We start from the raw sequence: 27,633 nt of genomic DNA, 5'->3' as shown, positions 1-27,633 counted from the left end.
TTTCTCTTATAATGAAATTAGCCTAATATTTTTTAAAAAAAGGTATATTCTCAATTATACAAACTTTTGTTTTATCAATCCATGGAAATAAAGTAGTATATTCTTTAGCTTGATTTTGAGACACTTTTTACTTTTAGTGAGTTTGTGAACTGGAAAGGCAAGAAAGAAGTATAAGAATAGAAATTACAACAGAACTAGAATAAATGTATTTAATAACAAAGGAATTTTTAAATATATTTTTATTGATTTCAGAGAGGAGGGTAGAGGGAGAGAGAGATAGAAACATCAATGATGAAAAAGAGTCATTCACCAGCTTCCTCCCACAGCCCCCCTACTGGTGATTGAGCCTGCAACTAGTGCATGTGCCCTGATAGGGAATTGAAACATGACCTTCTGATTCATAGGGAAATGTTCAACCACTGAACCACACTGGCTGGGCACAACAAAGGCCTTTTTATTCCTTAAAACAAATCTGTAATGATCTTCAAAATATGTGTCATTCTTTTCAACAGTACTTCTTTGATGGGAAAGTAATTTTAAGAAATATTTTAAAAAATATATTGTGATGTTTTTCTAGCGATTTCTAAAATGTTTATCCTAGTAATTCTCAGAACAAATGTTCTGATTTGTATAAATACCCCTCTAAAAGGAGAAAGAGTCAGACTACTCAGATATGGAAGGGGCATATAAACCATTACACAAGGTGGAAATGGGATGGTGATGAAGACTGATACCTGCCCAAAGCCTACACTTCTGTGTGGAACTACAAAGAATTTTATTCATAAAAAAAAAGACTTTAAGTTTTAAACTGAAAAGATTGCCTTGTCTTAGAACATACTATCCTTTGACCATATAGGTCAGCTTTCAAGTGGCAATTAGATGCGTAAATTGAATATTGACTGTAATTAGATGTGTTCAGATGCTAAATTTTCTTCTTCCAAAACAGAATGAAGGTATATTAACCCTAAAATCTGTGGATAACTACAATGTAGGAAGAGCTGCAGTATAGAGATTACAAAGTGTTCTTCTTTTTTGATAAAGGCATCATTTGAGAGATTTTGTTATACATCAGCAAACGTCCAGGAGACACATGATAGAAACACATTGTTTGTCAATTAAGGATTAGATACTATTTTGAAAGATGTTGTTTTGGCAAAATGACATGATATAGGGATTTGTTTTATAATACTTTGAGACAGAGTAGTTAAAACAGATGGGCAAAAATCATAAAAACTATTGAATCTGATGATTTTATGAGAATTTGGTTTATTTTTTCTCCACATTTTTATGTTTAATGTTTTTCATCATAAAGTTTTTGTTTATGAAGATATATTTTAAATTGATTGTTAACATTCATAAATTGATAACATGCAAGCATGTGTCATACTTGATATCATATTTAATCCTCTTACCTATGTACTGACATTCCTAAGTTTAGAATTATATGAGGAAACTATGTCTTGAGTTCTTTCTTATAATCAAAATAAACTTTTTTTGTGACATTTTATAAATTCCTAAAAAATTGTGTTTGGAAAGCTCCCGGAAATCTATAAGCCTCCCAAAAAATATTTTCTTTTTACTTTTAAAGGCCAAATTTATTTTTTTCAACATTCACATACATTTCCTATTCCACATAGCATCTAAAATTGCAGTCCATACACTACTCAAATTAGTTCTAAATTCAAATCTAGGAAGTCTTGAAATGAGACTCTTGTCATATTTCTCAAGTTTATCTATAAACTTACTTACAAATGTTTTTCTCCTAGAAGTAATCACTAGATAGGTTAATTGAATTAATTAAGCTATACAGCTGATATAATTAAACTAATTGGTTAATCTTGCTAAACTTAAAACTACATAGTTTTTGGAGCAGGAAAGATCAATAGTCTACTTGAAAATCCATTTTTCTTTCTCCTTCCCTTATTCACAATGGCAATGAACCCAACTAAAGGACATATTTCACAGACTTCCTTGCTGTTATATTTTGAAAACAAGTTATGCAACTTCCAGGAAGTCTTTTCATTTTATTTACTTCATTATTATCTTTTTTTCATAATTCTTTATTGTTGGAAGTATTACATATGTCCCTATTTTTCCCCCATTGACCTCCTCCAGCCCACCCCTGCCTCCCAAGTCCTCACTGCCCCACTGTCTGTGGCCATGAGCCATGCATATATGCATACAAGGGTCTTGGTTAATTATCTCCCGCCCACCCACCCTCCCCCACCTTCCCTCTGAGTTTCTGCATTCTGTTCCAGGCTTCCATGTCTCTGGATCCACTCCGTTCATCAGTTTATTTTGTTAGATTCCACATATGAGTGAGATCATGTGAACAAGGAAGTCTTTTTAAAGAGAAAATGGGTGCCTTTTTCTTTGAGATTTTCACTGCTACTCTAAAGGTAGACACGATGACTCCAGCTCAAACTGGTATTTGGAAATATACACTGTACACTTAAGAATTTTATTTTATTTTTAATAATGACTATCGCTAACATATATTGAGCATATGAACAATGATAGCTTGTTTGTGATTAACTGTTTCACTTATTATTCATGACCCTATAAATTAGATTATGTTATTGTCTTTATTTAATGGGGGGAGGGGAAGGCATTGGCATGGTTAAGTGATTTGAGAAAGTTCACAGTTTCTTAGAGGAATAGCTGACATTCAAACGCAGGGCTGCCTGACTTGAATGCATAGGTTCTTAACCACTGGGCTATAGAGCTTTCTGACCTAAAGCCTTTATATTTTAGTTAAGGATTGGTTTTTAAAATTTTTAATTAGCCTTTATACTACACTATCAGAGACTAAGAAAAAATGTAGTATTTGCAACATGTCTTGAAAGGTGTGTGGCTTTCAACAAGAAGAATGTTGAGGGTAGAAACACAAGAAAATGAAACATGATGATTTAGAATTTGTGCATGTTGAGTTTAAGATGTCAGAATGACAACCAAGAGGAAATACTCAACAGGCAACTGGAATATGAATCTGGACCCGTCAGCTATTCGAAATGTCAGAATTAGACATATAGACCTGTTTGCTATTTACTTGGAAGTAATAGGTAAAACAGTAGAAATATTTGAGATTATCTGCAAAGAGAAATAGGAATCTGAAAAATAAGGTTGGTGAAGGATTCTTAAAAACATCTCCAGTTAGAGAAGGAGAGAAATAAAGAATATAGCATAACAGAGATGACTCATCCAAGTGAGAGGAGGGCAATCAGGAGCAGGCAGGGTCAGAGCAGCCAAGAGTAGGAAGAGTGGAAGAAAGAAACAGTAGTCAAAAATGTTGCACATTCCATAGAGCAGGGATTCAGAATTTGGAAATGAGAAAGGTAACATCGAAGAAAACAATTTCAGTAAAACTAGTAAAATGAAAGCCTGCTGGTGTTGGACTCCTTAATTCATACAAAATAAAGAATTAGACACACTAAATATAGAATACTGTTTCTAGAAGTTTGACAAGAGAAGGAAGAATGGGTATAAGCAGGTACCTAAGAGGGAAGAAGAATCCAGAGAAGATCATTTTGTTGTTATTGTTTTGCTTGTTGCTGTTTTATTTATTTTAGCAATGGATAATTTGAGTATATGATAGCTGAAGAAAAAAATAACCTACTCAAAACAAATCAAAAATGAAAAAAAGACAAAATAGATTTGTGAGGAGTGAGGCCGTAGGAGACAGGAACTCCAGGAGAGCAGCGGGAGAGGTGTGCTTTAGAAGTGACAAGGCGATACTGCCTTGGAGATAGGAAATGCGAGCAAAGGAGGAACACAGAAAAGACACACTGATGTGACTGTTATGAATCCATTTGCTTCTGAATAGTTACCATCTACTCCTTCCTTCCGCTTCTAGATTCAGGAAAGGCTTGTGGCTATCCTAAGATTTCAGGGACGTGGACAGGTGTCTCTAGTCTCTTGATGCCACCAGTTACGAAGTTATTTTCCATAATTCTATGAAAGCTTTACATGTGTTTTCTTTCATGTAGAAGTGTAATCTATTTTATTATATAGGAGGAGAAATACTCATCTCCAAAAAGCAACACAAATTTACTAAGTTGAAATACATTCCAACAAATTTTTTCTAGGATGAAAATGATCATTTTCAACATTACCAGTTAAACTTACTTATTACACCTTTTAATACTTCTTCCTCTCTAAGTGCTTTCTTGTTTCTAATTTCTTTTTATAACATGTTAAATAGGTAATATATATAGCTCTTGCAGAATGTCCAATTAAAAGATAGAATCTACCATTTATATGACCTTATTTTATTTTAAAAAGTTATCGTTGTGTTTTTTTTTTTTTCTATTTTATAACAAAGCTGACCAGGTGACTCAGTTGATTGGAGCATTGTCACATACGTGAAAGGGTTTCGGGTTCAATTCCTGGTCAGGGCACACACAAGGGTTTCGGGCTTGATCTCCAGTTGGGGCATGTACAGGAGACTGCCAATTGATGTTTCTATCTCACATCGATGTTTCTCTCTCACATTGATGTTTCTCTCTCTTTTTGTCTCTCTTCCTCTTTCTCTAAAAAAATCAATATACATATTCTTGGCTGGTGATTTTTAAAAAGCTATCAAAATGAGAGCTCTTTGGTGTTTTCTTCTTCATAATAAAATAAATTATGTTCTAAGATCCAATCTTACATGTGTTATACACACACACATGTACATGTATGTATAATTAAAATAAAACAAAATAAAATATGTTCTAGTAGCATTTTAAATCAATATTGTGAAAACTGTTAATGTTGATGTTTTTATTTTTAGTTGTGGAAAATTAAAAAAAAATAATCTTTCATTTAACCATTAACATTTTTTTACACTAACTGGTGGGTTTAGAATTATGTGAATGAAGAAATTGCTGAGGTTCTATTCAGGACATTATTTATTCAATGTACAAAACTCATCTAAATTTCAAATCTTAACATGCCCAGAGTTAATTATGCTAGAGTAAGAAAATCTCCATGGTCCCCTCAAATAATACCAAGAAGCAATGGACTCCATGACAACATGAAATATCAAAGTGTAGAATGGAAAGGCAGTGACTGCCCAGGAACCGGGACAATGACATATGAACATAGCTTTTCACAAAGCACAAAAGAGGAGAATCGTAGTCCTTGATTTTCTCGGACAAAAGAGTGACCTGCAGGTGTTGCACAGAACACCCACCTCTACTGGATTCCCTGTGTGCCAAAAGCATGCACTATATATGTGGGAGACAATCAAGCTTTTCTGTTTACCAGGCTGAATATAAAAAGGAAAATTCATAACAATTGCCACCTCACCAAAGAGGCTGCCCTGACATTCTTTCTAAAATAGTAACTTGCAGACCCTTTACAATGTTTTATCTTTCCTAGCACTTGTTACTACCATACATATGTTTCTTTGATTTCCTGTCTTCTCTCTCCCTTTTCTAGAAAGTAAGCCACATGAAAGAAGGGAGCTGTTTGTGTTTTGGGTTTCTTCAGATATACACTGAGTGGCCAGATTATTATGATCTCTGAATGCTTAATAATCTGGCTACTCAATGTATATCCTATATAATAAAAGGCTAATATGCAAATTGTCCCCCCGACCACCGGGAGTTCGACCAGCAGGCAGGCCACCCAACAGCCCATGTCCCCTCCCCCTAGCCAGGCTGGCTGGACCAGTGTACAAAATGAATTCATGCACCAGGCCTCTAATACACACACACACACACACACACACACACACACACACACACACACACACACTGAGTGGCTAGATTATTATGCATTCAGCAATCATAATAATCTGGCCACTCAGTGTGTGTGTTCAATGGATATTTTAAAGTGCAAATATGAGTAAATGAATAGATCTGATATATTAGGATTCATTCACCCAATAGTTTATGTATTGTTATGTAAATTTATCTTAACATAATTTGTGACGAGCTAATCTTAAATATAAGCTATATGATGATGAAAACTATATCTATTGTATTTGTGTGTTTTTTGTTTGTTTGTTTTGGTTAATCCTCACCTGAGGATATTTTTCCATTGATTTTTAGGGAGAGTGGAAGAGAGAGGGAAAGACAGAGAGAAAGAAACATGGATGTGAGAGAAGCACATCGATTGGTTGCCTCCTGCAGGAGCCCTCACCAGAGCCTGAGCCAGAGAGGAGCCTGCAACCAAGGTACATGCCCTTGACCGGAATCAAACCTGGGACCCTTCCGGTTTGCAGGCCAATGCTCTATCCACTGAGCCAAACTGGGTAGGGCTCTATTGTATTTGAATGCTGTAAACACAACCTTTGAGATATACATATTTCTGGGGAACAAATCTTTTGCAGATTAACACCAGATATGTTTGTTATATGTATAAATACATTTTACCTCTACTTTATCATGACTGCCTACCAAAGTTATAATAAAATAAATTGAAAAGGCATAAAACTTGGGAAGTCAAAGAGAATGGAAGGAGAAATGATGCATGAGAAACTTCATAGAAATTTTGGAAGCCCAAGAGTGAACAGAGGAGTGGTAGTTGACTTAGAAGACCAGAAAACCATGAAACCTAAACCCACAGGAGGCAGAAGCCAAGAGGATGTAAGGTGACTAATGCTGCAGATCTCTAGACACACTCAGAAATTGCAGGTACCAAATTCCTTGGAAGATTGAAGGGTAAGGTCAGGCAGATTTAAACTTCAGGAAGGGGAGGTATTAGTCAACCAGGGTATGAGGAAAGCTCCAGAAATTTCCTTTACACAAACGTTGAATTAGAAGGCCAATAAATAGATGCATGGACTCCAGATGCAGGGAGAACATTCAAATGAAAACAAAGAGATTGAAAATTTCTCTGCTGAATGGTGAGAAGTTCCAGGTTTCCTTCTGGGTCTGACTCATTTATTGCCTTCTTTTTTTCCCTCTGGTTTGGATAACTCACCAAATTTCCTGAATCAGTTATAGTGATTGAAACAATGCAAAATGAATTTATAAAGTACTACTACCTACCAATTCTGTCCTTAAAAAAATTTAAAAAATTAAAAAAATATATATATATATATATAAAAGCCTAAGTGACCATTATGACTGGTCGACCAAATGACCAAACAGCTGGTAGCTGTGACACGCACTGACCACCAGGGGGCAGATGCTTAATGCAGAAGCTGCCCCCTGGTGGTCAGTGCACTCCCACAGCCAACCTCCCGCGGTCCCTCCCCGCAATCCAGCCAACTTCCCAGCCCTGATCGCCAGATCAGGACTGGGCGAGACAGGACCTGATCGGCCCGATCGCCAGCCAGGCTGAGGGACCCCCACCTGTGCACGAATTTGTGCACCATGCCTCGTGTGTGTGTGTGTGTGTGTGTGTGTGTGTGTGTGTATCCTAAAATACATGGGACTAGAACTTGAGAAATGCCAGACATTACAACGGAAAATCAATGTTAACTTTCAGTACCAATTTAAATGAATGAACTATTAAAAAATCAGAGCTACAAAGGAAACATGCTGCCTTGGGACAATTTCAGTGCTCTTGACTGACATAAGTGAATTGGAACTATAAGAAGAATCAAGGCTGCAAATAGCTTTGAAAGCCATAAATTGTAAAATCAATATGCTGAGCTACTGGAAGCCAATGTGAAAAGCACAGTACATGAGCACTCTAGTGATCCAGCTTGGCTCCCACCAATGCCTGACATCTGCATTCTATAAATTATATTTCAACAGGTTTGGCTTTCTCGCCAAATAGGCCTATGGCTCTTAATAGAAATAAGAAATGTTCATTAAGTAAAGGAGAAGAAGAAAGATAGCCTTAATATTAGAACAAGCAATATCCCCTGGAACCTATATGATCCTATTAACCAATGTCAACTCAATAAATTAAAAAAAAGAACAAGCAATATCAGAAATACTGATCTCAATATCAGAAACCGACCTAAATTACTTTTCTGTGAGCAACTGAGCACCAAAGTTCAAGATAGACGATGAACGACTATTTGAAAAATTGAATATCAGGAAGAATAAAGGATGTGGAAGAAATTAGTTGGAATAAGTAAAAGAGAGAAGTAGAACATCTCTAATGTCACTGAATTTCACAGAACCTAAACAAGAGATCCAATTGCGATGGCCATGTATGGTCTCCCAAGCCCTCCTTTTCCTTGGGATCCTGTGGGAAGACGCTGTATGTGGACAGCATCACCATCATTCTGCTGGATATCTTGGAAGGGCAAAGTATTGAAATACTGAAACCACACTCCACCTCAACTGCCTAGACTTCCCTCAGTTAAGAACTTTTTCAAATAATATAGAAGAGATCTGAAGATTTTACGTAATGAGTTAAATAGATATAAAATCAGTTATTTATGGTGGAGACACCAATGCAAAAGATGCAATTTAAAAGGGGGGCGAAGGAAGTAGTACCAGTAGCTTTACTTTCATAGAAGGATTAAGAATATATTTTATTATTCAAATGTTTGTAAAAGGTTACAGTATTTAGAATTAAAATGAAGTATTTGTTAATGTAAGATAAAATTGTTGTTACCATCATTCTATTTATGTTATGTTTATTTACTAATTTTATATCTCCTTTTATGAATTTTCTTATTGATTCATATATATGTGTTTGCAAAAAATAAAATTTTTAAAACCTTATCACTCTTTAGAACTAATATACAAAAGAAAACAACATAATCAATTATGACTTCTTTGAGGTATCTAGCATGCTAATTAAACCCAAAGTATATTTTCCAGTCTTTTCAAAAAATAAGTACACATTCAATTAGTCACTCTAAGTAATCTGTCCAATTTTCCCCTACCATTGGAAAGTTAGATCGTTAGGCTAAATCGACAGTTATAGCTAAATGTTAACAAATATCCTGATTAAAATGACCACTTTGCTAGAAATAAATCCATTCTTCTGCATATATATTAATATTATATATTTTAGCCAAAATAACCCTATAGTCCCATCTAGAATAGTTTACATTTGTGTAACTAATATATCATATATAAAACATTTAGGATAAATAGAAATTAATTTGTACATAATATATATAACCTGTATACTTATAGATCATTCTGCTATTATTTTTTTAATTTAATAAATCTTTATTGTTCAGATTATTACAATTGTTCCTCTTTTTTCCCCATAGCTCCCCTCCACCCGGTTCCCGCCCTACCCTCTGCCCTTACCCCCTCCCTACTGTCCTCATCCATAGGTGTACGATTTTTGTCCAGTCTCTTCCTGCACCCCCACCCCCCTTCCTACTGAGAATTGTCAGTCCACTACCTTTCTATGCCCCTGATTCTATCATATTCACCCGTTTATTCTGTTAATCAGATTTTTTATTCACTTGATTTTTTAGATTCACTTGTTGATAGACATGTATTTGTTGTTCATAATTTTTATCTTTACCTTTTTCTTCTTCTTCCTCTTCTTAAAGAATACCTTTCAGCATTTCATATAATACTGGTTTGGTGGTGATGAACTCCCTTAGCTTTTTCTTATCTGTGAAGCTCTTTATCTGCCCTTCAATTCTGAATGATAGCTTTGTTGGGTACAGTAATCTTGGTTGTAGATTCTTGCTATTCATTACTTTGAATATTTCTTGCCACTCCCATCTGGCCTGCATAATTTCTGTTGAGAAATAAGCTAACATTCATATGGATGCTCCCTTGTAGGTAATTAACTGTTTTTCTCTTGCTGCTTTTAATATTCTCTCTTTGTCTTTTGCTCTCGGCATTTTAATTATGATGTGTCTTGATGTGTTCCTCTTTGGGTTCCTTTTGTTTGGGGTTCTCTGCACTTCCTGGACTTGTAAGTCTATTTCTTTCACCAGGTGGGGAAAGTTTTCAGTCATTATTTCTTCAAATAGGTTTTCAGTATCTTGCTCTCTCTCTTCTTCTGGCACCCCCATAATTTGGATGTTGGTACGCTTGAAGTTGTCCCAGAGGCTCCTTACACTATCTTCATATTTTTGGATTCTTTTTTCTTTTTGCTTTTCTGGTTGAGTGTTTTTTGCTTCTTTGTATTTCAAATCTTTGACTTGATTCTTGCGATCCTCTAATCTGCTGTTAGATCTCTGTATAATGTTTTTTATTTCAGTCAGTGTATGCTTAATTTCTAGTTGGTCCTTTTTCATATCCTCGAGGGTTTTGCTAAATTTATCGGCCTTTTCTAGAAAATTCTTGAAAAAAACTTATAACCATGGTTTTGAACTCTATATCCAGTCGTTTGCTTTCCTCCATTTCTTTCATTTGTGATCTGTTTCTTTGTCTCCGCATTTTGGCTGCTTCCCTGAGTTGATAGAGTGGCTTTGTGTGCTAGGTGTCCTGTAGGGCCCAGTGGCTCAGCCTCCCCAGTTACCTGAGGTGGACACTCTTGGTGCACCCCTTTGTGGGCTGTGTGCACAGTCTTGTTGTAGTTAAGCCTTGATTGTTGTTGGTATCACTGGGAGGAATTGACCTCCAGGCCAATTGGCTGTGAGGATCAGCTGTGTCTATGCTGGGAGAACTTCTGTGCTGGAGACACCCTTATAAGACAAGACTTGCAAAAGCCTCTGTGCTCAGCTTGGATGGGGCGGAGTCTCAGGGCGGAGCAGACAGCATTGGTGTCCTGTCAGCCCTGCCCTAATAGGCCCCTGTGTCTCAGTGTCCCATGGTAATAGCTACAAGCATCTCTGAGATAAAGCCGCCCTTGAGTTCCGCCCACTGCCAGACAGTCCAGTTTCTCCTGCTTGAGAAAGCCTGCCACATACTCAGTTGCCTGCCCTCTCCACGCGTGTGCCTCGGTACCTCTGCCTTCCACAGTTCCTCTGAGTCTCAGTGTGTTTATCTCTTTCCTGACAGTCCAGTTTCACCCCGTATGAGTCTGGGTCCCCAGAGTCTCTCCCAGAACTGGAGTTCAGTGCAGTCGGGAGCTTTTGTCTCCCTCCTGCTTGAGAAAGCCAGCCGCGCACTCAGTTGCCAGCTCTTTCCGCGAGCACGTCTCAGTATCTCTGCCTCCTGCAGCTCCTCTGAGTCTCAGTGTGCTTTTCTCTTTCCTTCTAGTTGTAGAATTTCCACTCAGCCAGCCTTCCTGTGGTTCTGGATGATGTCAATTTTGTCTTTTAGTTGTAGTTTTGAAATAGTTGTGGAAGGCAGCAGTTTAGGTGTTTACCTATGCCGCCATTTTGGTTTCTCTCTCATTCTGCTATTATTAAAACTCTATTATAAGTTAGTCCTCTTCAACTGATATATGAAGTCTGATATGGGTTTAAATTATATATATGTTAATATAATGTATTTATTATACAGGATACAAGTTAAAGATTATTAACTGTAGTAGAATAATAGTTATATTATTTTATTAATGGGTTTCTTTTTTTTCTTTTTGAAAAATGAGCATTTGTGCAATTTATGCAATTATGCAAATTAAGCTACAAACCTCCAACTGAAATAAAAGTCATCATAATATGCTCTAAATAAATAACATTAGCAAAAATTCCACACCCATTATGAAGAGTTTCTCTATCTCTGACGGGTTGTTCATCTTGCTGACAGAGGCATATTCTGCAAAGTTATTTCTTCATGTTGCATTTATAGTGACTCCAATAGAAATGAGAATGCTTTCATTTTAGTTGCTGTTATTTACTCAGTCACACCCTTAAAAAAAGTAATGCTAATCTTGAAGTGGTGGTATTTTATGTAGTTTAAGAAAGAACTAGGCTCTTGTCCTATCCCAAAGGGATATAGGAGTATATAAGAATTAAAGTAGACCTGTAAATTTAAGGAATTAGTATACTTAAATTGCTATCATGTATGGTCTATGATAATTTTGGCAGAAAAACTGAGAATATCGTTTAACATTTTCTAAAATAACTCAGTCTAACATACAACCCTAGGTTAGTCAGTCAGATGTGGAAAAAGAAAATGGAGAACCAGACAAGTCACCTTGACATTCTGTAAAAAAAAAGAAGGACCCTTATTAAACTACACTTAAAACTTTGGCTTTGTCAGGGTGACCTAGAAGCTTGAACACTGGGAGGATAACACAATACTTTATCTCAACATCTACCAGTCAGAGGGCAAGCTGGCCATTAGCACAGTATTCACAAGAATCTGAAATTTCAGTAATACTCTAGTGTCTATAAGCTTGGGTGGAAACAAAATTACAATTTTATTTTCCCCCAAATCTTGTTGATTTAAAATTTCTCTCAGTTATGAATATAAGCAGCAAACACAATAGTGTCACTATACTACTATGGCATTATATCATACTAGAGGCCCGGTGCACAAAATTCGTGCACTGGGGGGGGGGGAGGGGTCCCTCAGCCCAGCCTGCACGCTCTCCAATCTGGGACCCCTTGGGGGATGTCCCTGCGGGATCAGGCCTAAACCGACAGTTGGACATCCCTCTTATGATTCTAACCACTCGCCTGCCTGATTGCCCCTAACTGCTTCTGCCTTCCAGCCTGATTACCCCCTAACAGCTCCCCTGCCAGCCTGATTGACACTTAACTTCTCCCCTGCCGACCCGATCGCCCTCAACTGCCCTCCCCTGCCTGCCATCTTGTGACAATGTGGGCGAGGCCATCTTGTGGTGGCCATCTTGTGATGATGTGGGGATGGCCATCTTATGATCACATGGGGTGGCCAACTTGTGACATGATGGTGTGAGGGTCAATTTGCATATTACCTCTTTATTATATAGAATTGTATTATACTAGTTGCACTCATAAAGAGTTATACTCATCACTGTTTTGTGACCCAGGTGGTTATTACACCCAATCCTAGATAACACCTTATTTGATCTGTTGATAACAAAACCCATTATGATTTTAATTTTTAATAAATAGTATATTAGTGCTTTTGTTGTAATCCCATATATGTATTTTATGCATTTTAGAACTCTATTCAGAAAAGGAGTCCATATCTTTCACCAAAATAACAAAGGAGTTCATGGCACATAAACAGTGAAGATGCTCAGAACTCAGACCACAAGTTAAGCAGTACATCATATTACATCAACTCTCAGGTGGTGAATGATTTTTCTGCCATACTCATGTGTCTCTAGTCTGTACCTTAAACACTCCATAGGAGATTGCAAAAGTGCAAAATAGCCACAAAAGGATTTGGAGTGATTTGATGAGGAATTGTTTATAAAAAACAAATCCAAATAGCTCAGGAAATAATATTTCTTTCCATGGTCAGCATTAGTCATCACCATCTGGAGAAAAACTGCTGCTAAAACAAATAAATCTGTCATCTCATTGCTGAAGTTATACTGCATTTCAGAGAATGACTGGACAAAGTATGTACCAAACAGGCTACACCTACAAACCAAAACAAGGGACATAGTGAATGCCCAACATCAAATGACTGAAGAACATTTATTGGTATTTCACATTAATAAGAAAATCTGCCACCCATTGTTCTAATGTAGGAATATCAAATACTTCCAAAACCTCAAAAATAAGCAGAGAATTTATATTGCAGGTGTTGAGTATAATTAGATTCTGAATCGTGTTTAAGAAACAAGAACACGTGTCACATACCAATTGCTGAGTTCATTGGGTTGTCGATACCAGGGAAAAGCAAGAAAATTTCTTTTTGAGTGAAACAACATTCCCTGAAATGTAAGTGTATCAAATGATTATGGGACAAGTAGTTATTGGGTGTCCACTGTGGGCAAGGCACTGATGTGTCATTCCTACAGCAACAGTACAGATGTATTATTACAGACAGTGCAGTATCATAAAGAGAGGTTTTCTAGTAGTATAAGAAGGTGTGAAGAGATAACATACTTGGTTGTTATGATAGGTTTGTAGCCTATCACTCATAATTAAAGGCAAGTTTTTTTTCATGCTTCATTGAACTATAATAAAAAGACTCATCCAAGGCATGTGGGAATAATAGTCTGGATTCCTAATACATAATACAGCAAGTTCTGTGCAGAGATTCACAGGAAATAGTCATGATTTTAAGTGTTAAAGGCATAGTAATAATACCAAATTTCAGCAAATTATGTGTTGACTTATTTTATTTTATTTCAGTCTCTTTGAAATTATTGGGGTAACATTGCTTAATAAAATTACAAGCACATTAGTTTATTTTTTTGAAACAAACCTTCAGAATTTTGCCATCTCTTTATTTTCATTTTAATTCTCCTTCATGTATTTAAAAATTTTAAAGCAATTAGGGAAAGTTTGAAAGCACTTCTACCTATTTATGTGAAAACTGCAATTGTTTAAATAATACAAATAATCACAACCTTGAAATTATAGTTTATGTTCTAATAAAATATATATAATGCTAACAGATTTCATGTAACAATAGGAATTTTAATAGAAGTATTTGGCCATTTAGAATAAATCATGTGTAATCAAACTTCTCATTAATAGTTCTGTGCAAAGTATAAGTTACAATTCATGTTTTCAAATGGAAAAAAAAAAGTTTTCTTTATGCCTCACATAAGTTGATAGCAGACCTCAGTATTTTCCTGGCCACACTATTTCATGACCATCAGTCAAAAAAGAAAGTAATTTAGTTCTCTAGATTTTAGAACATTCCAATTCCCACCTCTATTCATTCTTGTGAAATGAAAATCTAGTATAAAGTAAAATACACATGCACTCACAAAATTGTATATGATCTTTAATAAAATAAAATCGTAGCATAATGTGTGATTTAGAAAGAACATCTAGGGAAGGTGGATGTTTCTATAGTCATTGTATAGACCAGCTGGTGTGTACCACACCAAAATTTGGTGTCATATTTCTACCAAACCATGATTATATCCTATCTAATAAAAGAGGTAATATGCAAATTCATTGTCACTCCAACACACAAGATGGCTGCCCCCATGTGGTCAAAAATGGCCGCTACAAGATGGCTGGCAGGGGAGGGCAGTTGTGGGTGATCAGGCCAGCAGGGGAGGCAGTTGAGAGGGACCAGACCTGCAAGGGAGTGAAGTTGGGGGTGATCAGGCCTGCAAGAGAGGGCAGTTAGGGGTGACCGGGCCAGCAGAGGAGGGTAGTTGGGAGGAACCAGGCCAGCAGGGGAGGGCAGGTAGGGGCAATCAGGCTGGCAGGGGAGCAGTTAGATGTCAATCAGTCTGGCAGGGGAGTGGTTAGGGGCAATCAGGCAGGCAGGCAGGTGAGTGGTTGGGAGCCAGCAGTCCTGAATTGTGAGAGGGATGTCCCAGATTGAAGAGGGTGCAGGCTGGGCTGAGGGACACACACCCTCATGCACAAATTTTGTGCACCAGGCCTCTAGTGTGTACACACACACACACACACACACACACACACATGCACATGTACATAAATATACATATATCTTGAAGCTTCTGTTTCCTTCCCACAACTTTTCCTAGCCCATCATCCTACAAGCATTTATAGGATAATGATTAATTCTTAACAATTCAATAAGAAACTAACAAAGAAACATGCTACCATCTGCAAGAGAACTGTAAAATTGAATCATAATGCTGACCATGGAAAATATTCTAATAAAGAAGGTGCTATCCTTTTTCTCAAGGAATTTAAAATGTAATAAAATGGCAACAGACATCTGAAGAAATACGATTTCATAAAGAAAACTTGCAAATACAAAAGATAAAAATAAATAACCAATAAAAAATTGTCAAAGAACATCAGTAGGCATTTCCTTTTCATAGAAAAGCAAATACAGAAACCTATAAAAAGACTCAATATATATTATCAGTAATGACAAAATACAAATTAAGGCCATAACAGGTAGCATTTGATCCACTATATTTGCAAAAATTAAGAATTTTAACATGGCTAAGTGTTGGTGAAGATATGAAACAATATGAACTCATATGTTGGGAGTAGACATTGATGCAAGCACTTTTGAAACTCTTGCATATTTGTACCAGGAGATATGATCCAGAGCTCTTTTTCTTTTTTTCAGACACAAAATAACATTTGTTTTTCCGAATATTTTTTATCTTTAGTTGGTGGTAACCAGAACATTCAGTACTGAATACAATAATTGGAGGGTACTTCATTTCTCTGCTATCAGTAATGGATACATAATCTCCACAGAAAATCATCAAAGGAATATTGCAATCAAAGCTTTATTTAGTTTTTTATCTTTATTATTGAAAGTGTTACATACATCCCCCTTTTCCCCAATTGATCTCTCCCCCTTCTCCCTGCTCCCCCCCCCCCCCCCGCAGGCCTTCACCACCCTATTGTCTGTGTCTATGGGTTATGTATATATGCACATGAGTTCATTGGTTGATCTCTCCCCTTCCCCCTCCCCTGTCTTCCTCTGAGATTTGATAGTCTGTTCAATGATTCTATGTCTCTGGGTCTATTTTTGTTCATCAATTTATTTGGTTCATTAGAGTCCACATATGAATGAGATCATATGATACTTACCTTTCTCCGACTGGTTTATTTCCCTTAGCATAATGCTCTCTAGGTCCATCCATGCTGTTGCAAATGGTAAGAGTTCTTTTTTTACAGCTGTGTAGTATTCCATGGTATAGATGTACCACAGTTTTTTAATCCACCACAAATCAATAAATGTGATACATCACATAAACAAACTGAAAGATAAAAACTACATGATCATATTAATAGATGCAGAAAAAGCATTCGACAAAATCCACACACTTTCTTGATAAAAACTCTCAACAAAGTGAGAATAGAGGGATCATACCTCAGCATAATATAAGCCTTATATGACGAACCTATAGCCAACATCATACTCAATGGGCAAAAAGTAAAACCATTTCCATAAGAACAGGAACAAGATGGGTGCCCACTTTCACCCCTCCTATTTGACACAGTTCTAGAAGTGCTAGCCATAGAGATCAGACAAGAAGAAATAAAAGGCATCCAAACTGGAAATGAGGAAGTAAAACTGTCACTATTCGCAGATGACATGATATTGTCAATAGAAAAGCCTAACGACTTGATCAGAAAACAATTAGACTTAATAAATTAATTCAGGCCCTAGCTGGTATGGCTTAGTGGATAGAGCACCAACCTGCAGATTAAAGGGTGCCAGGTTCGATTCCAGTCAAGGGCACATGCCCAGGTTGCGGGCTTGATCCCCAATAGGGGGCATGCAAGAGGCAGCCAGTCAATGACACTCTCTCATCACTAATGTTTCTATTTCTCTCTCCCTTTTCCTTCCTCTCTGAAATCAATAAAAAATATATTTTTAAAAATAAAATAAATGAATTCAGCAATGTAGCAGGATATAAAACTAATACACATAAATCTATGGCATTTTTATACACCAATAATGAACTCTCAGAAAGGGAAACTAAACAATCCCATTTACCATTGCAACAACAAATTAATATACTTAGGAATAAACTTAACTAAGGAGGTAAAAGACTTGTACTCGGAAAACTACAGGAGATTGAAAAATGAGATAGAGGAAGATATACACAAGTGGAAGAATATACCATGTTTATGGAGTGATAGAATCAATATCATTAAAATGTCCATACTACCCAAAACAATCTATAGATTCAATGCAACCCCCATTAAAAAACCAATGGCACATTTCACAGATGAAGAAGAAACTATCTAAAAATTTATATGCAATAAAATAAGACCCAAATAGCTGCAGCAATCCTAAGAAAGAAGAACAAAGTTGTAGGGATCACAATACCAGGTATCAAGCTATATTACAAAGCCACTGTTCTCAACATTGCCTGGTACTGGCACAAGAACAGACATATAGACCAATGGAACAGAACGGAGAACCCAGAAATCGACCCAAGCCATTATGTTCAATTAATATTTGACAAAGGAGGCAAGAGCATACAATGAAATCAAGACAGTCTCTTCAATAAATGATGCTGGGAAAATTAGACAGATACATGCAAAAAAATAAAATTAGATCACCAACTTACACCATACACAAAAATAAACTCAAAATGGATAAAATACTTAAATGTTAGATATGAAACCATGAAAACCCTAGAAGAAACTGTAGACAGCAAAACCTCAGATATCTCTCCTATCAATATGCTTACGGATACATCTCCTAGCACAACAGAAACTAAGGAGAAAATAAACAAATAGGACTACATCAAAATAAAAAAGCTTCTGCTCAGTAAAAGAAACCATCAACAAAATAAGAGAGCCCACTGCATGGGAGAACTTATTTGCCAATGATACACCCAATAAAGGGTTAACCTCCAAAATGTATAGGGAACTCAAACAACTTAACAAAAGGAAGATAAACAATCCAATCTAAAAAACTGGGCAAAGGACCTAAATAGACACTTCTCCAAAGTGGACATACAGAAGGCCAAAAGGCATATGAAAAAATGCTCAGTCACTAATCATCTGAGAGATGTAAGTCAAAATGACAATGAGGTACCCCCTCACACCTGTCAGAATGGCTATCATCAGCAAATCAACAAATGATAAGTGCTGGAGAGGATGTGGAGAAAAGGAAACACTGCTGGTGGGAATGCAGACTGGTGCAGCCACTGTGGAAAACAGTTTGGAGTTTCCTCAAAAAATTAAAAATGGAACTCCCATTTGATCCAGTGTTTCCTCTTCTAGGAATATATCCCAAGAATTCAGAAACACTCATCAGAAAGGATATATGCACCCCTATGTTCATAGCAGCACAATTTACAATAGCTAAGATTTGGAAACAGCCTAAGTGCCCATCAGCAGGTGAGTACCGTATTTTCTGGCGTATAAGACGACTTTTTAACCCAGGAAAATCTTCTATACGCCCAGTCGTCTTATACGCCGGAAAATACGGTAGATCCAGAGTTCTTACAGGAGCATAGTCCGCAATAGCATTAAACTGGAAACATCTCAACATCTCAAATATCCAATTGAGAAATAAATGATGATATGATTATATGATGGAATATTAAGTGATTATTAAAATTTACTGATCTATAGGAATTACATTCAATGTTCATAAATCATAAAATAGTAAAAAATTAAACAAGCAAAAAGTGTCATTTAACTACATAGAGAACAGTATCATTTTTAGAAAGTTTAAAAATCAGCAAAATGAAACTATATGCTATTTAGGGAAACATGTTGAGTAAGAACTATAGTTTAGCCTGGACAGTGTGGCTCAGTGGTTGAACATTGATCCATGAACCAGGAGGTTCGATTCCCAGTCAGGGCACATGCCCGTGTTGCAGGCTCAATTCCCAATAGGAGACAGCTGATCAATGTTTCTCTCTCATCGATGATTCATTCTCTCTATCCCTCTCCCCTCCTCTTTCTAAAATTAATAAAATATATTTTAAAAATAAAATTTAAATTTAAAAACTATATTTTAGGCAACAAAATCATTAGAAAAACAAAGCTGAGCACAGCTGCTTCCTTTGGCGGGGAAGATGGCATCCAGAAGCAGCAATCAGGTAGCTGCAAGCGGCAGTGCTGGACACTGAGTTAATTGAAGATTGTTAATTTCAGGTGTGTATTTCATCTATTACGCTGCATAGTTTAATATGCATTACATGTGTTTTTTAAGAAAACAGTTTAAACATTTATTATGTCACATGAAAAAGTCTCTAAAAGAGCAATATGTAGAAAGCATTGCAGAGGAGTTGCAGTTATAGTGAAGAGAGAAACCACCTGGAAACCTATATTTAGATCAGAGTAACATAAAAAAATAATAAAATTTGATAAGGGATGGGTCTGTATAGGACAACATCTCATATCTTATGGACAGCTTCATTTACCTTAAAAATACGTTAGTGCGCCAAGGAAAAGCCCATTTAGACAAGTCTAAAAATATTTAAAGTCCCTATTCGATAGCCCTGCTGTGGTATCCAAATGATATTTTAATCTTCTAAAATATAGTTGGGGTTGTATTCTAATGCAGTTTAAATTCAACAGAAATGTGTGTGCATGCCATGCTATTTTATTTTATAGTCCTCTAGACTAATGCATCCTAATAGGAAATGATTATATCACTGCATGTTAGAGTGGATATGTCTGAAAATTGTCAAAATATGTGTCAGTCAGTATTTCAAGTAGGACCGAATGGAACCGCTTAAACAAGCTTGCTGAAGTTTGGCCCATAATTGTAATTGTACCCGTGTGTTGCGAGTTTTACTTCCCACTGCTAGTTGATCACCAGAAGACATAAATAGCCATGGAGTGTATAATTGGTGCTGTGTTGCCACAAGTAGTTATTTAAATTCAGCTTCTCTCTGCTGCCCTGGAATCGTGTGCATTAGTAATAATAAAGCTGCTGAAATAAATAGAGGCTTTAGGAATATAATCAAATTCTTGAAACGTGTTAGTTTTATTTATGTTTTCTTCCTGGCACACTAACCTGGAAAGCCTTTGTGTTTACATTTTATAAAAATGAACATTTAAGCCTATTTTAACAGGCTGTGGATAATGTGGGTTGTTTTAAGCACAGTGTTGTTCTGAAAATTAATGAGATTAAATGTTCCATTAAGAGACCACAGATATAGCAGCCCACTCTTGGATACTTTAAAGCAGGATAGAATGACAGTTTTTTTAAAAAACCCAATTCACTATGATTCAGTTCCTCGATGAGACCTGCTTTATCATCGTGAGATAAGAAACAAGCCTGTCAGGCCAATTTGCTCACATCCCTTCCAATCTGGAAAGTAGGGCTGTAATGTCACTGACCCAGAACTATGCAGACTGCTCATTAACATAATGGCCAATCAACCTAATGCATTTTAATTGCCTTAACTTTTACCTATCCCCAGCAAGGAAAAGGAAATGTAGAAAGTTACAATTTTAGATTTGTTATGGGTAGACCTTCAGTTGAGATTCTCTGGCCAAATATCACTTGTAAGAAGCTCCATTCACTTATTCTGGCCAAGGTCAAGACTGAGAGGTGCGTTACCAGAAAGGAAAATGAAGACAATAGTCCAAAATATTTGACCCATGATCAGCTCCATCCAGCTTGGGGGTGGTGCCTACCTGAGTTTAGGAAAAGCAAGGTTTCAAAACGGTATTTGTTGTTTTTTCTTTAAGGCAGCAGGAAGGATAAGAATTTCTTTGAAGAAGTAAAATATTCATCTGCCATATTAAGGTTTAACAAAAAGCATACCAGGGACACGTGATATAGCCAAAGAAATGCACCCGAAACAGGCAAAATCAAATAAAGAACAGGTCAAAAGACAAGTAGATTCATTCTCAAAGTTGTGGAAATAACGAAGGTAAGATCAATGGCTGTTAGAAGCGGTGGTTTAATAAAAAGAAAAGGGATCCTCTGGCTCAAGATGTCTTTGAGCAAAATCTGTTCTGTAAACCTACATTACACTCCTTGAACAAATTGCCTTGATAGACTCTGATGTTGTAGGACTTGGATCTCGAACCTCAGACTTCATTGGTAGATTCTAGCCTTTCTCTGTACCCTCTTTGTGTCACTCTTGGTCCAAGTTGTGGTCAGAAGAGGCCACATATTCTAAACGGACTCACTGTTGCACAATGTGGTACTGCCGCCTGCTTCTTGAAACTTTTCTTAATTCCTGCTCACTGTGACCTTTCTCTTCTTCAAATCTCTGTTGTACTTTGTAGCAATTATTGTTCTCCGGTCTGTTTTATAATTATCTTTGTCTTACCTTCTCTATAAAATGTTAACCTCCCCAACAGCTAAAATTACAGGAAATTTGTATGCATACCATGACTACTTAGTGTAATCACTTGTTGAGCTGCATAAAATTCATTACCCAACCCCATGCAAAGATATTAATCTGGCTTATTGATGATGATGATGGCATTTGAGTTTGTCTAGATTCTTCTGAAGGCAAGGATAATTTACAAGAACTGTCATATCTCTGAGACTATACTAATATCCTTCCTCTGCTAAATGTTATGTCTAGTTGGAAAAATACTGATTAATCCTTCTGTTACCTAGACTGAAATATGAAGTGAAAAGAAAGGGTACTGCAAACATCCCATCTAATAAAATAGTAATATGCAAATTAATCACCACTCTGCTAAACCCACAAGCCACGCCCACCAGCCAATCAGGAATGAGTATGCAAATTAACCCAACCAAGATGGCTGTGGCCACAGAGTGAGTAGGAGGCTTGGGTTTCCCCGGTAATGGAGGAAGCCAAGCTTTCTGCACACCCTGGCCTGCCTAGGCCTCCACTCAAGGCTACAAAGTTTCAAATTATAGAAGATAAATAAATGCCAGATACCAAGGCCTCCACTTGGGTTGCCGGGGGGCATGGCCGGCCTGCAAACCACCAAAGGCCCCTCGCCCAGGCTGCTCCTCACCCCCAGGGAACCCCCACCCTGATCCAGCACATCCTTCAGGGCAAACCAGCCAGCCCCGACCCGTGCACCAGGCCTCTATCCTATCTAATAAAAGAGTAATATGCAAATTGATCATCACTCCAACACACAAGATGGCTGCCCCCATGTGGACACAAGATGGCCGCCACAACATGGCCAGCAGGGGAGGGCAGTTGGGAGGGACCAGGTCTGCAAGGGAGGGCAGTTGGGGGCGATCAAGCCTGCAGGGGAGGGCAGTTAGGGGTGACCAGGCTGGCAGAGGAGGGAAGTTGGGGGCAACCGGGCCTGCAGGGAAGGGCAGTTGGGGGGGACCCAGGCCTGCAGGGGAGAACAGTTGGGGGGGACCAGGCCTGCAGGGGAGGGCAGTTAGGGGCAATCAGGCTGGCAGGGGAGAAGTTAGGCATCAATCAGGTCGGCAGGGGAGTGGTTAGGGGTGATCAGGCTGGCAGGCAGAAGTGGTTAGGGGCAATCAGGAAGGCAGGCAGGCGAGCAGTTGGGAGCCAGCAGTCCTGGATTGTGAGAGGGATGTCTGACTGCCCATTTAGGCCCGATCCCACTGGATCAGGATGTCCTAAACGGGCAATCGGACATCCCTCGAGGGGTCCCAGATTGGAGAGGGTATAGGTTGGGCTGAGGGACACACACCCCCATGCACGAATTTTGTGCACCGGGCCTCTAGTTTAGAGATAAACAATAACCACAGACGAGCATTAAATTCAATCAAAAGCTCTTTAATTTCATTACTATCAATTGCCAGCAAGCTCCCAAGATCAATCCCGTGTAATGTATATGTTAAGATCATCTTGCCCTTAAGTAAGGTGACCAGATCGTCCCACTTTTGGCGGGACAGTCCCGATTTTTAACAATTTGTCCCACATCCCATGGCGTTTTAAAAAAGTCCCTGTTTTTGGATTCTTTGGTCACCTTACCTTAAGGACCCTTTGAAGGGTCAATATGGCCACAACTGGAAGAAGTATTCATAAGGCCACCTGCATGAGATGGCTCAGTCTTGGAAGGCTTATTGAGAAATCTCAATCTTTTAAAGACCTATTAACATAATCCTAACTTAAATAAACATGGGAAACTGATCTCATACAATACAACTTGCTAACTCACCTCTTTAAGCATGCTGAGGACTCAGCTCTCTCAGAAAGCCTTCCAAGCCTTCTGCTCCACAAAGTCCTTGGGGACCCAGGCACCTTGCAGACATCCAAGGGTCGAGCCATCATTATCATGTTCAAAGATGGCAAATAGAGCTCCAGCAAGTGCCGTCATGGTCCATGAACGATGAACAAGTAGTAAAGGTTGGAGCACAACTTTTGTTTTTGTGTGTGTTTTTTTAATCCTCACCCGAGGATATTTTTTTTTTCCCCATTGATTTTTAGAGGGAGTGGAAGGGAGAGGGAGAGACAGAAAGAAACACTTATGTGAGAGAGACACACCAATTAGTTGCCTTCTGCATGTCCCCATCCAGGGCCGGGAGCCTGCAACCAAAGTACGTGTCCTTGACCGGAATCGAACCTGGGACCCTTCAGTCCACAGGCCGACACTCTATCCACTGAGCCAAACCGGTTAGGGCACAACTTTTGTTTTAATGAGCAGTCCCAGGAGCCCAGAAGTGTACAGGACATTTCAAACTGCATCTGATTGACCTAAATCAATGAAATAGTCAAGCTTAACACAAAAGAACTTGGGAAAGTGATTTTACTTCAAATGAATATGTACTTGGGTAAAACTCAGAGGGTTTGCTGTGGTGGGAGGAGAGGAATTTGGATCTTAGAGGGTACCTAACAGCATCTGTCACAAAGTAGTGCAGATTTTAAAAAGGATATTTAGAGAAATAATGAAATCAGAGTAGAGGAAGCAAAAAGTCTTAAGTTTTGCACTTTGCCTTGTTTAATATCACACCCTAGCCAGTTTGGCTAAGTGAATAGAGCGTTGGCCTGTGGACTAAAGGGTCCCAGGTTCAGTTTCGGTCAAGGGCACCGAGGTTGCAGGCTCGATCCCTGGCCCTGGTCGGGGTGCGTGCAGGAGGCAACCAATCGATGTGTCTCATTCATCATTGATGTTTCCATCTCTCTCCCTCTTCCTTCCTCTCTGAAATCAATAAAAATGTATTTTAAAAGATCACTTCAAAGAGATACTCATTTACCAACATTTTAAAGGATCAGGTACCATTTTCATTGAAATAGGCACATTATAGGGCACAGTAGCTCCCAATAGAAAAACATTTAATCAACCAAATGAGAAGAACACATTAAAGGGCACTGTGGAAACCCAAGCGTGTTACTGTCTACCCATGGGAAATAAACAGTTTTTCCGTGAAGTTTGGGCTGATCGGTGTTTAAAGTTTTTGTGTTTTTTAAATCACTTTTAAAGAGGCCAAATGAGACTATTTTCCAGCATGGTCACTTGAAAATATAAGCAAAACTATTAATATACCATTGAGATGATAGAAAAAAATTTCTTTGGGACTAGCATAAGAAATCTGTGATTTGACTTGCATTCAAAATTATGGGCAAGAAGCGATTTGTCCACATGAGGTTTGTATCATAAATTATATTCTAATTGCCTAGCCTGCCAAGTTTCTATACTGCTAAATATTCAGCAGAAGCAAAGGGAGAAAACCTCATTATATACTGAGCTGTATTTAAATGGATTGTCTGATAAGGGAGATTTTATAAAGCCAGCTCTAACAGACCTATGGAAATGAAAGAGTTTTCAAAACATTCATGTATTTTATTGTAAATAAACCATAATGTTTATTTATTTATTATTTAACAGGATTAGACAAAGGCAGTTTTAATTGTAAGACTTTTTTGCAATTAAAAACAAATAATACATAATTTGTATTATTCTATAACTTTTATTTTGTATTTAAAATTCCAAAATAAAGGAGAAAATCACATTTTCTTAGTTTAATAATCAGTAGCAAAAAGACATCTTACTTCTATTTTGTTATGCTGGATTTGGATCTGTACAAAGTGCATTTAAAGAGGTACAGCCTCTTTTAATTTTTCAGTTAAAACTATTTTCAAGTAATAATTTTCATCACAGAAATTCTTATAAGTCATGTGGAACTTTTAATCACATGCTCTCTTTATATGGTCTGTCCTTCCTCAGTTTGCTCCAATCCCCTCTGCCCAGGTCCCATCCCCATTATACATCTTTCTCTTAGAGCAAAACCTACTTACATGCTGTCATGAAAATGTTTTAACAGTTCCCACCTGGAAGCATGCCTACCTTTTTTGCTCTCCACATGTGCTTACCTGAGCTGTCATATAGCACATGCTTTTTTATTATAGGACCCCGACTTCACTTTATCTCTCCGACTAGATGAACTATTTCTTGAGCACTCAGTCACTCACTGCCTGGCTAATTTTTGTCCCACTACAGCCCCCAGGTAGCACGGGGTACTCAGTACATAGTGAATGCTCAAAAAATGCAACACCTGTGGATGCAAAAGAAGGTAGCACAGATAAATACTGGATTCTATCGGCATGTTCATAAAATCATTTTTTGTATGTGGCCTCTTTTAGTTTTAAGCAGGTGTTTTGCTCTGTGTCCTCTTATAATTATTTTACTAAATTAGATATTGCTTTCAGATCACAGAGAAGGTCCCTAAACTGCATTTTGGGCAAATTTTGGTGTGAATTAAAAAGGTTTTGTTTGGACTAACAGCATCTAGAGATGGGAAGTGACTGATTAGTCTGTGGCTCACAAAACTCTAGCAAGGTAGGACTGAGCTTGGCACGGCCTCTATTTAGCACATCATCTGCACTAATCGTCTTAAACAAAGTCAGTGTTCCTGTCCCAGAAGCACTGCTGCATTTCCGTAATTACTTTATAGTGTTTATTCTTTTCTTCTATCCGGTTATAAAGGACCGTGTGTTTTCTTGGACCATCTAACTTGATGCAAAGCCCTCTCTGTTGAAGCATTCTTGTAAAATGTGTGTGCCGCATCACAATTTCCAGTGTTAGAAGTTCCCAAGGGTCTGTACTACCTTGAAATTCTTCCAAAGAAACACTTTATGGATAAGCTGTTAGAAAACATTAAATATGCTGGGGTAAATCAATATAAAAAAAGAAACTGAACAAAACAAAGAATTCAACAAATAATAACAAAGGCAAAATAAGACCAAAACTCTAAGTTATGCAACTTTCCAAAAAGCAGAAGTTCGTCAAATTACATGACTTGAAATTTTGTCTCAGGTCATAGGTAAACTTTGCTTTTCTAAAGCACATGCATCTATGAGTTATGATGAATATGGCTCAAGTATCATTACAGAAAATACTATACCTATAACGGCAAAGATGTGAATAAATAATATGACTTTTGATTCACTTTTCATTTTATCATACCAAACTTTTGGTTAAAGCTTGATTTGTCTTTTGGGTAGAATTTGTTCTTTTTTGTGTGAAAAAAAAAGTGCTATATTAACAAGGATTCCTAAGAACTCCTCATGTGTTAGCTTAAACCATAAAGCTATGTTTTAGGTATTTTTTAAAGTAAGATTTGTTGGTCCTTGTTCTTTGTTTCTTAGTTGCACTAATTTTTATACTTCAACATACTAGTATGTCATCCGGGAGAGCAGACATTACAGCACAGTAATGACCTTGCCAAGGACCAAGGTGTGTCTTAAAGAATTATAATCTCTTGTAACTCGATTTATGTGATTACTGTGTAAAACAGGACTTGCTCAGCAATGATGGATGGCAACACTGCAGGTATTGACTGATCTTTAGAAATATTTATATGACAGGCCCCTTAAGGTTTTGTACATTGTAGGAGAGAATAACTGCATAGAGGGGAAAACATGAACTGTGATTCAGGTTCTTGAGCAATGCACTTAATTATCATATTTCTTTCTTGTCTAGTCTAATAATTAAACCTCTACCAATGCAGTAGAAACAAGTGGCCCTTAAATAAATGCCCTTTTCCCCTTCAGAGCATCGCCTTTGCAAATAAAATAAAATAAAAAATTATATATATATATATATATATATATATATATATATATATATGCATTTATATGATTTTAAAAAAAGAAAACTCTTGAATAATTTGAAAAGGTGGAGAATATATTTAAAATCAAAACCTACTGCCTACCTGGTTTGGTTCAGTGGATAGAGCATCGGCCTGCGGACTGAAGAATCCCGGGTTTGATTCCGGTCAAGGACACATGCCGGGGTTGGGGGCTTAATCCCCAGTAGGGGGTGTGAAGGAGGTAGCCAATCAATGATTCTCTGTCATCATTGATGTTTCTCTCTCTCTCTTTCCCTCTCCCTTCCTCTCTGAAATCAATAAAAATATATTTTTAAAAATAAAATAAAAACCTACTTTAATTAGTTAGCTTCTAAACTCAATATGCTCTCTGATATATTTCCAGTCTGGGAATTGCAGACATACACAGACACTAACACAA

The 27,633-nt window shown here is 37.5% G+C and overlaps 1 protein-coding gene across 1 annotated transcript in view; it reads left to right on the top strand.

Moving 5' to 3' along the window:
* The window catches only part of KCND2 (potassium voltage-gated channel subfamily D member 2), a gene marked incomplete at both ends in the record, with an annotated part of 537,232 nt that overhangs the window by 220,129 nt on the left and 289,470 nt on the right, over positions 1–27,633 (top strand). The gene's annotated exons all lie outside the window — the stretch shown is intronic.

This window comes from Cnephaeus nilssonii (assembly GCF_951640355.1).
Source record: "Cnephaeus nilssonii genome assembly, chromosome: 12".
Classification (NCBI taxonomy): Eukaryota; Metazoa; Chordata; class Mammalia; order Chiroptera; family Vespertilionidae; genus Cnephaeus; species Cnephaeus nilssonii.
The sequence above is the reverse complement of the archived record's forward strand: the minus strand, read 5'-3'. Positions and strand labels throughout refer to the sequence as shown.